Source organism: Bos javanicus, chromosome 1, assembly GCF_032452875.1.
Source record: "Bos javanicus breed banteng chromosome 1, ARS-OSU_banteng_1.0, whole genome shotgun sequence".
In the NCBI taxonomy this organism is placed as follows: Eukaryota; Metazoa; Chordata; class Mammalia; order Artiodactyla; family Bovidae; genus Bos; species Bos javanicus.
This window is the reverse complement of record NC_083868.1, coordinates 135,163,341-135,173,060: the sequence shown is the minus strand read 5'-3', so window position 1 is coordinate 135,173,060 and position 9,720 is coordinate 135,163,341. Positions and strand designations below refer to the sequence as shown.

Here is a 9,720-nt window from a genome sequence, read left to right as displayed (position 1 = left end):
ATTCTGCTGTGCTTTATGTCAGAGAGTGTTTTGCCTATGTTCTCCTCTAGGAGTTTTATAGTTTCTAGTCTTACATTTAGATCTTTAATCCATTTTTAGTTTATTTTTGTGTATGGTGTTAGAAAGTGTTCCAGTTTCATTCTTTTACAAGTGGTTGACCAGTTTTCCCAGCACCACTTGTTAAAGAGATTGTCTTTAATCCATTGTATATTCTTGCCTCCTTTGTCAAAGATAAGGTGTCCATAGGTGCGTGAATTTATCTCTGGGCTTTCTATTTTGTTCCATTGATCTATATTTCTGTCTTTGTGCCAGTACCATACTGTCTTGATGACTATGGCTTTGTAGTAGAGCCTGAAGTCAGGCAGGTTGATTCCTCCAGTTCCATTCTTCTTTCTCAAGATTGCTTTGGCTATTCAAGGTTTTTTGTATTTCCATACAAATTGTGAAATTATTTGTTCTAGCTCTGTGAAAAATACCATTGGTAGCTTGATAGGGATTGCACTGAATCTATAGATTGCTTTGGACAGTATACTCATTTTCACTATATTGATTCTTCCGATCCATGAACATGGTATATTTCTCCATCTATTAGTGTCCTCTTTGATTTCTTTCACCAGTGTTTTATAGTTTTCTATATATAGGTCTTTAGTTTCTTTATATTCCTAAGTATTTTATTCTTTTCATTGCAATGGTGAATGGAATTGTTTCCTTAATTTCTCTTTCTGTTTTCTCATTATTAGTGTATAGGAATGCAAGGGATTTCTGTGTGTTGATTTTATATCCTGCAACTTTACTATATTCATTGATTAGCTCTAGCAATTTTCTGGTGGAGTCTTTAGGGTTTTCTATGTAGAGGATCATGTCATCTGTGAACAGTGAGAGTTTTACTTCTTTTCCAATTTGGATTCCTTTTATTTCTTTTTCTGCTCTGATTGCTGTGGCCAAAACTTCCAAACAAATCTCTTAAGTGACCTTTGTTCCTTAGTAAAAGCACCCCGCTCCTCCTTCCCATCCAAAACAATGAGACTCTAAGGTGTCATTAGTGGGGAAAAGCAGGGTATGAGTAGGTGGATTCCATTTGTGACCACTGTGGGGACTTCCCTGATGGTCTAGTGGTTAAGACTTCACCTTCCAATGCAGGATTTTTGAGTTCCATCCCTGGTAGGGGAGCTAAGATCCCACATACCTAGTAGCCAAAAACAAGAAATAAAGTACCAAAACATGAAATGGAAGCAATATTGTAGCACATGCAATAAAGACCTTTAAAAACTGGTCCACATCCAAAAAAAGAAAAAAAAAACAAAACAAATAAGTTTTTAAAAGCCACCATAATAATAGATGTGTAGCTCAGCTGGTAAAGAATCTGCCTGCAATGCAGGAGACCCTGGATCGATCCCTGGGTTGGGAAGATCTCCTGGAGGGGGGCGTGGCAACCCACTCCAGTATTCTTGTCTGGAGAATCCCCATGGACAGAGGAGCCTGGTGGGCTACAGTCCATGGGGTTGGAAAAAGTCCAACACGACTGAGCAACTAAGCACAGCACAGCAGGTTAGCCTTGGGGGAAACAAAGATGCTGGCAGCATGGGGTGGGGTTGCTGGAGTGGGAGAGAGGTTTCACTTTTACTGTGTTTTATTACACATTTCAAATTTTGTATAAGGTTTATGTCTATGTATTACTTAATAAACTAATTTTTAAACATTTTTAAAACTCCCAGGTTCTGAGGAGCCAGACTGCTTCACAAGCAAGTCCCCAAGCAAGGTGGCCCATGGGCCTTCCTCACCATTGGTGCCGACAAAAGTGCTGTGGCCCCAGGCACACCATGAGATTGCATTAACTGGCAACAGAGCAGCAAGGCTGGAAGGCCAGTGGGAGGCCTGGGGAGCCAGGCTGCCTCTGAGCCAGTCACTCCACGGCAACCCAAGAGGCCTTAAGTCCACACGTTTGCTCAGCCCTTGAACAGCTCTGTTAGAGAATCATGGTCCCAGGAGAGGACGTCCCATTGGCCAGTGCTTGGTCTGATCAACCCCCCACCCACCCACATGCATCAGAGTGATAAACTGGAGGGCCTGGAGCCAGGAATGGATATCCTGCCTGTGCCTGGGATCACCCTACCAGGGCTGCCCACAGTGGGGAAGCTTCACTCACTCCAGTGCGTGCTGTAGGGTGCCAGGTCATGGCACCTGGCTGAACTTCCACCACAGGGGTAATGGAATACAAGGCGCTTGAAACTACAGGGCGGGGTGGGGAACATGGTGGTGGACAATGAGATCAAAGGAAGCACAGTGCTGAGTAACCTGCCACAGGAGGCTGCTTACGTTTCCCACTGACAGAGCACCCTGCCAGAGAAACGAATTGGGTCTTGAAGAACTGCTAAGCTCTTCTGAACATGAAGTTACAATTTCAGAGGCAGTTAATGGGATTTGGTTGTATGACTCACGCTATAAACCCATCAGGGTTAAACCTCCGAGTGGCTGACATGCCACACCCTGCGCCTGTTTCTTGGCAGGAAGTGGAGAGCTGATTGCCAGTGATGCTCCTGGAGAATGTCAGAGGTGGGTTGGTGGCTCCCAGCACGTTCCAGAACTTTCTGGCTGAGTGGCCTATTTCTTGGCAATCTTGGGGCACCCTGCAATCTATGAAAGGACATTTTTCTTTCGTGAAAATATTGAAATAATTGGAGCTGAGTGATACAAGTCTGGCCTGCCATGAGGCTGAGGCTGCCAAACACCTGAGTTCTCACTTGCATGGTTAGTGTCAAACAGTGACTTCCTCCTGTGAATGCTCAGTCGTGTCCAACTCTTTGAGACCCCATGGACTTGTAGCCTGCCAGGATCCTCTGTCCATGGGATTCTCCAGGCAAGAATACTAGTATGGGTTGCTGTGCCCTCCTCCAGGGAATCTTCCTGACCCAGGAGTTGAACCCAGGTCTTCAGGATTGCAGGCAGATTCTTTACCCTTTGAGCCACTTGGGAATCCCCTTTTCCTGTGAATAGGGATGATTAGATACAATTTCCTAGGATTGCTTTTTATTACACGAAAAAACCTCACTATTGTTACCAATATCAACATTCTGCCATGGCCAAGGGGGTTTTCAGTTACAGCTGATACCAAAAAGTCAAAGGCCTTATGAGAAACTCTTCCTAGTCACAGACTTGGAGAAAGGAGCCCGAAAACCCAGCTTCCCTTGGCAGAAGCCATTCAAGATGAAGGCTCCGTTTTAACTTCAAAACATTTCTGGTCCCCTCTGTGACAGCAGGTTTTTTGTTCGGCCTTGTGTCCTGCCTGTCTCCAGCCTCTGGCACAGGTCCCTGGGGCCCTTGACCCAGACCTGTTTCCCCAAGAGGGTGACCAACCATCACAGTTCATGTGAGACTGAAGGAGTTCCCAGGGAATGGGACTTTCGGAGCAAAACCCAGAAAGGTCCAGGGCAAACCAGAACAAGTTGCTCCACCTAGTTCCCTATCGCTGTCCCATCGTAGCTGCTTTCTCCTCTCTGATCCTCCAGGAAGGGGAGGGACAGTGTGGTCCTGGCAAGAACAAGTCAGCTCCTAATAATTCCTCCCACGTGGTGGTCCACCCACCTGTGCCAGACTCTGTGCCAAGGGCTTTTCACATATTAGCTCATCTCACACTTTCCACAAATGCTTTCCCCAGAAATCTCTGAGGGGCTAAATGACTCATCTGTAGTCACCCTAACAAGATAGAGAGGCAGGAATGGGGACACAGATCTACCTGACATCAAAGTCTCACCTGGACACAACACGAATATAAACCAAACAATCATTCTACAGTTTCTTAGACCACTTGTCTTTTAAAACTTTGCTCAGGAAACCCTAAAAGATTCCTGAAATTCTTTGTAGTCTGTCAAAACTGAACTTTTTTTAAAATGGTCTCAACCATATTCATCTTTTTTTTTTTAATTGGAGTATAATTGCTTTACAATGTTGTATTAGTTTCTGCTCAAAATTGAACTTTAAAGTATTTTAGTATAAGTCTGCTGCTATTTCTGCTGCTACTGCTAAGTCGCTCCATTTGTGTCCAACTCTGTGCGACCCCATAGACAGCAGCCCACCAGGCTCCCCCGTCCCTGGGATTCTCCAGGCAAGAATACTGGAGTGGGTTGCCATTTCCTTCTCCAGTGCATAAAAGTGAAAAGTGAAAGTGAAGTCACTGAGTCATGTCCAAATCCTAGCGACCCCATGGACTGTAGCCTACCAGGCTCCTCCGTCCATGGGATTTTCTAGGCAAGAGTACTGGAGTGGGTTGCCATTGCCTTCTCCAGTATAAGTCTAAATCTCTCTAAATATATGTAATTTTGATATATTGTAACTTTTAAATAAAACCCTCACATCACTCTTTAAAATGTCTGTAATGATGGGAGTACAAAATAGCCAACTCTAAGGAGGGGAAGCTGGTAATACCTAGCAAAATCATATGAGTGTTTACCCGTTTACTCAGAAATCTTACTTCTAGAAATCTATCTCAAAGATACACTAGTAAAGAATACAAAATGACACATTGTAAGACTGAAGCACTGTTTGTAACAGCAAAAGTCTGGAAATCCACATTTCCAGCAGTCAGGGTTTAACTTTATATACCACAGCATGTCAATACAATGGAATTCCATGCAGCTATGAAACGGAATAAGGAGAATTTCTGTTTACACTTTTGGAATAAACTATGGAACATGTATTGGTCTATGAAGAAAGGCAAGGTGTAGAATCGTGTGTGTAGTACACTACTTTTTCTATAAAAATCGGGGAAATATGTATATTCCTATTCACAATTGCCTGTATTTCAAGACAAAAGCAGCACAGTTGAAGAGGAAATAGAATGGTTTCCTGCATGGAGGTGGATTGTAAAAGATTTAGGGGAAGAGACCACCTTACTTTATAGCTTTGATTTTGGAATCATGTAGATTTTACATATTTTACAGAGTAACTAAAGAAAGTTAAATTAAATGAACTTAAGTGGCTTAACCATGCAGAGAATTATTAAAGTGACATTAAAATACAGTAATTTAGCTGAATATTAAGAATAAGATATATGATAAATAAGTTGCAAAGAAATCCTAAGTTGCTTAGCTCAATAATCATACTATAGTGATAATATTAGTGATATTACTTTGAAGCTATATGTATTATGAAAAAATAAATAATTATGCTAGTGTTAATAGGAATCAAAATTTTCAGCATAAGAGAAAAGAGATACAAATAGAAAATTTTAAATGTTAAGTCAAATTCTGTAATCTTAAAGTTTACTCTGAAATATTAACATTGATTCATGATGTATTTTTATGTCAAAAAACAAATACTTATTTCCTAGCTCTGCCATCTGAAAAGACCTAGGATTCATGACTTATCCAGTAGCAATAAGCACTCCTAGCACCCAGTTTATGGTCTCTAAATAGCATCTCCCAATAAAAGGCTTCTGGGAGAAATATCCAGAAGCTGAAGCAGAAAATTTACAAAGTGAGCCTGTAATATATTGCTTATACAAAAAAGCAAGGATGCTACCCAAGACTACTAGGGTCATGTCAGAAGATCACAGAAGTCAAGTCTTACTGGCCAGATTGACATGAAACAATTTGAGCATCAAAAAGAATAATGACTGCAATGAAACTTTATGTCAAATATGCTTAAAATAACTGAGTCCGTGCATAATAATACAAAAAAAAAAATTCTGACTCAGGCCATGGGCCCTGAACACTCTTGCATGTCTGTTATGGGTAGGCAAAGGTTACAAGACCCTGGTCACTCTTTGCCCAAACTGTTTATCAGGATCACGTTGGCAGATAACTGCCTTGGGGGATGATCAATATCTCCCTCCATGATAAAGATGACTTTTCATCCTCTTAGCTAAGTGTTTCTCATTGTTACGCAACCCTACTGCATGTGTGGCATCCACCTGGGCTTGCTCTGTCACCCATGGGACCTGGGAGACAGAGGACTGACACCTGCATGAAGCCCATGTTGCTTGCTGTGACCTGAGTAAAGATCCATTGTCTGACCCAGGAGCTGTATGTCTTCAGTTTACATCCATGAGACTGGGGCAGCTAACTTGGTGGTTTTTAGTAAGCTAAGGTCCCAGACAGACACTCATCCACATCACTGACCACCTTTAGAAGATATAAGGATACTAGCTTATTATTTTGAAAATTGGTAAAAAGCAATCATTTATTGCAATTCTGGCACAAATCATACTTCAGCGTAGCTAAATAGTTGATGTAGGAAAGTTCTTTATAGAAGAATCTTAGCTAATAAATTCAAAAGAGGTGAAGAGAATTTGAAAATCATTTTGTATACCCTAATGTAATAATGAATCTAGGCAATGTTCATTAGTGACTGTCCTTTAAAACTGCTAACTAGAATGCTGATGAAAAGCTGCAGTACATCATTCTACAATGAATATCTCACAAAAACAGAGATAACAGGCATTTATGTGATTTTTGCTGCAGTAAAATGAGAATGAAATCACACCATCTATGAAATGTTCTTATAGAAAATTGCCAGACTTCTCTGGTGGTGCAGTGGATAAGAATCCACCTGCCAATGCAGGGGACATGGGTTTGATCCCTGGTCTGGGAAGACTCCACATGCGGTGGAGCAGCTAAGCCACAAATAGCCCACATGTGCTGCAACTACTGAGCCCTTGCATCTAGAGCCCAGGCTCCTTAACAAGAGAAGCCACCATAATGAGAAGCCTTTGTATCGCAATGAGGAGTAGCCTCCCGCTCACTGCAACCAGAGAAAGGCTTGGCAAAGCAACAAGGACCGAGTGCAGCCAAAAATAAATAATTTTTTAAAAAGAAAAAGAAAATGGCCTATGAATCTGATTAAACCTCCAGGCCTAACTACCATTCACAGGAAAAAGAGGGACAAAGAAATATGTGAATGACAACAAAAGAGTGCAATCAATAAAGTCTAGAATATGGGATACTCTACAATACAGATAACTCAGTTTGTTCAGTAAGTAAATGATGAAAAAGCAACAAAAACAGAGAGGCAGGACTGCTGGATATTACAGGAGACTTAAGAGATGTCAATTAACTTCAATCCATGTGAGAACTTCATATTCTGATTTAAACAAATCATCTGTAAAAAACCATTAATGAGACAACTGTGGAACTTAAACATAATGGAATATCTGATGATAATTAAGGAATGATGGTCAACTTTTAGGTGTCACAATAGCATGGGACTCTTTTTGAAGAAAGAGTCCTTCTTAGAAACTGAAATACACACAGATGAAATGATATGTCTGGAATTTACTTTAAAAGAATCCAGTGGCCAGAGGCAGGGGAAGGAGTGGGAGTGGGGCCTGGAGATGAAACCAGATCCTTCATGTGTTAATTATTAAAGCTGGTCATGGGCACATGCGGATTTGTTTTAATGTTTTCTTTTGGGATTGAAATTCCCATAGTGAAAAAGTGTTTTTAAGCAAAATGGTACTACTTTTGAGCTTCTTAAAAAAATGCAACTGAAATCCAAATACACAAAAGTTGTATATTTGATGGAGTTAGAACAATATAGCAAATCTAAGAAGGGATTAATCTATTGAATCAAAGCTGATTTTCTAAAAATTTTAAGCATCCCATCCGAAACAGCACTTGGAAACGTTTTGTCCCACGCCCATACCTAAGTAGACAGTCTGCTTTTAGTTTACTTTCTGAGAATTATTAGCATAAAGAGAATGTTAAAATGCTGTCAATCATGTGAAAGACATCAGAGCTTAGATATCAAAAGAGGATCAATATATTTGAAAAGAATGGAACCCGCTGGACTGTAAGTGGGTAAGTGGGAGTGTGGCTGTTCAGACACTGTCCTGTCTTCCTCCACCCCAGCCTGCCCCCCTATCTCCAAATCTCCCAGGTACCCCAACTCTGCACCTTAACCCCGTTATTAGGCCCTCCTGGGCCCAGTTCACTCAGGTTGGTTTTCCCCTCTTCCCTCTCTCACTTTGCCCCTCTTTCTCCAGTCCCTGTGTCATGACCTGCAGCCATATATGGCATATATGGGAAGGGGCAGATGCCTGGCTCTGCCATAAATCTGCCCACAGGAAGGGGGCCCAGTCCTCCCAGACCACAGGGAAGGGCCATGATCTTTGACCCCCTCCTCCCCTTGAGCCCTCCCCTCCATCTTTGCTCTTCTTCTTCTTTTTAAAATTTCTTTTTGGTTGCAGTGGGTCTTCATTGTAATGCGTGGGCTTCTTATTTCAGTGACTTCTCTTGTTGGGGAACATAGCACAGACCTCAGTGGTTGCAACACGCAGGCTCAATAATTGTGGCACATGGGCTCAGCTGCTCCACAGCATAAGGAATCTTCCTAGAGCAGGGATGGAACCCATGTCCCCTGCATTGGCAGGTGAATTCCTTTTCGTTGTTGTTAATGATTTTATTGCTTGAGTACAATAGGCAAATTTATGCAACCAGGGCACAGGCTGTGGATGACTTGGATTTCCAACTGGGAGTGGGGCGGGGGGTGGGGAGGGCTTGTTTCATCTTGTAATATTGAGCCAACTGGTGAATACAGCTCTCAGTCAGAATCAGATGCAAGCCTATTATACAGAGTGAAGTAAGTCAGAAAGAAAAACACCAAATACAGTATATTAACCCATATATATGGAATTTAGAAAGATGGTAATGATGACTGTATATGTGAGACAGCAAAAGAGACACAGATATAAAGAACAGACTTTTGGACTCTGTGGGAGAAGGCGAGGGTGGGATGATTTGAGAGAATAGCATTGAAACACATATATTACTATATGTGAAATAGATCACCAATCCAAGTTTGATGCATAAAACAGCACTCAAACTGGTGCACTGGGACAACCCAGAGGGATGGGATGGGGAGGGAGGTGGGAGCGAGGTTCAGGATGGGGGACACATGTACACCTGTGGCTGATTCATGTCAATGTATGGCAAAAACCACCACAATATTGTAAATTAATTAGCCTCCAATTAAAATAAATTTTTTAAAAAAGAATCAAACAGAATTTAGCATCTTTATCCTTTCTGTTCTGCTCAAGATGCTTTCGAACAGCAACAGCTTTCTTAATTAAATGATAGAGATCCTCAGGAAGATCAGAACAAGTCCTTTGGACCTAAGAATTCTCGAGATTTTATTGCCTGTCCCGATACCTACTTGTGCAACACCTTGTGAGTCTCTCAGGATCGTACCGATTTGTGAAGGAGTCAGGCCCTTCTTGGCCAGTTTGTAGATCTGCTCCCTCATGTTGTCAGACATCAGCTCCAGCCAGGTGGGGACACTGTGGTGGTAGGGGAGAGCTGACCAGGACAGGCCCTTCCCGGGAGTGTGCATGCAACCCATGATGGTGGCAGTGTGGTAGCAAAAGGGGCACCACTGCTGCCACCAGGGAAGTCCCATCCTCACTTTTTCACCTCTGGGTCTCCAGACAGCCCTTCCTTCACTGCCTCTATCCAGGAAGTGAGCCCCCTGGGCCCAGCATCAAACCCACAGCAGCTCCTGTGAAGTGCTGGCCTCCTGTAGAAGCTGGCCAGGCTGGAACTCCTGAGCCATCAGTCCTTTGCAGGCTGCTGCCCATGATGGGAGGAGCTGCACAGGGAATGGGAGGGGACAGAGTAGGGGACTGGCACAGGACAGCAGGTGGTAAAATGAAAAGCATGGGCTGGAATTCTCCCCAAGAAGACACACCTACAATGCTCCTGGAAGGAGGGGTCCAGAGGATAATCAGCA

General features: G+C 42.6%; 1 pseudogene; it reads right to left on the bottom strand.

The window, feature by feature from the left end:
- Positions 1 to 7,606: 7,606 nt before the first annotated feature.
- LOC133254809 (small ribosomal subunit protein uS15-like) lies at positions 7,607 to 9,453 on the bottom strand (annotated as a pseudogene).
- Positions 9,454 to 9,720: the final 267 nt, after the last annotated feature.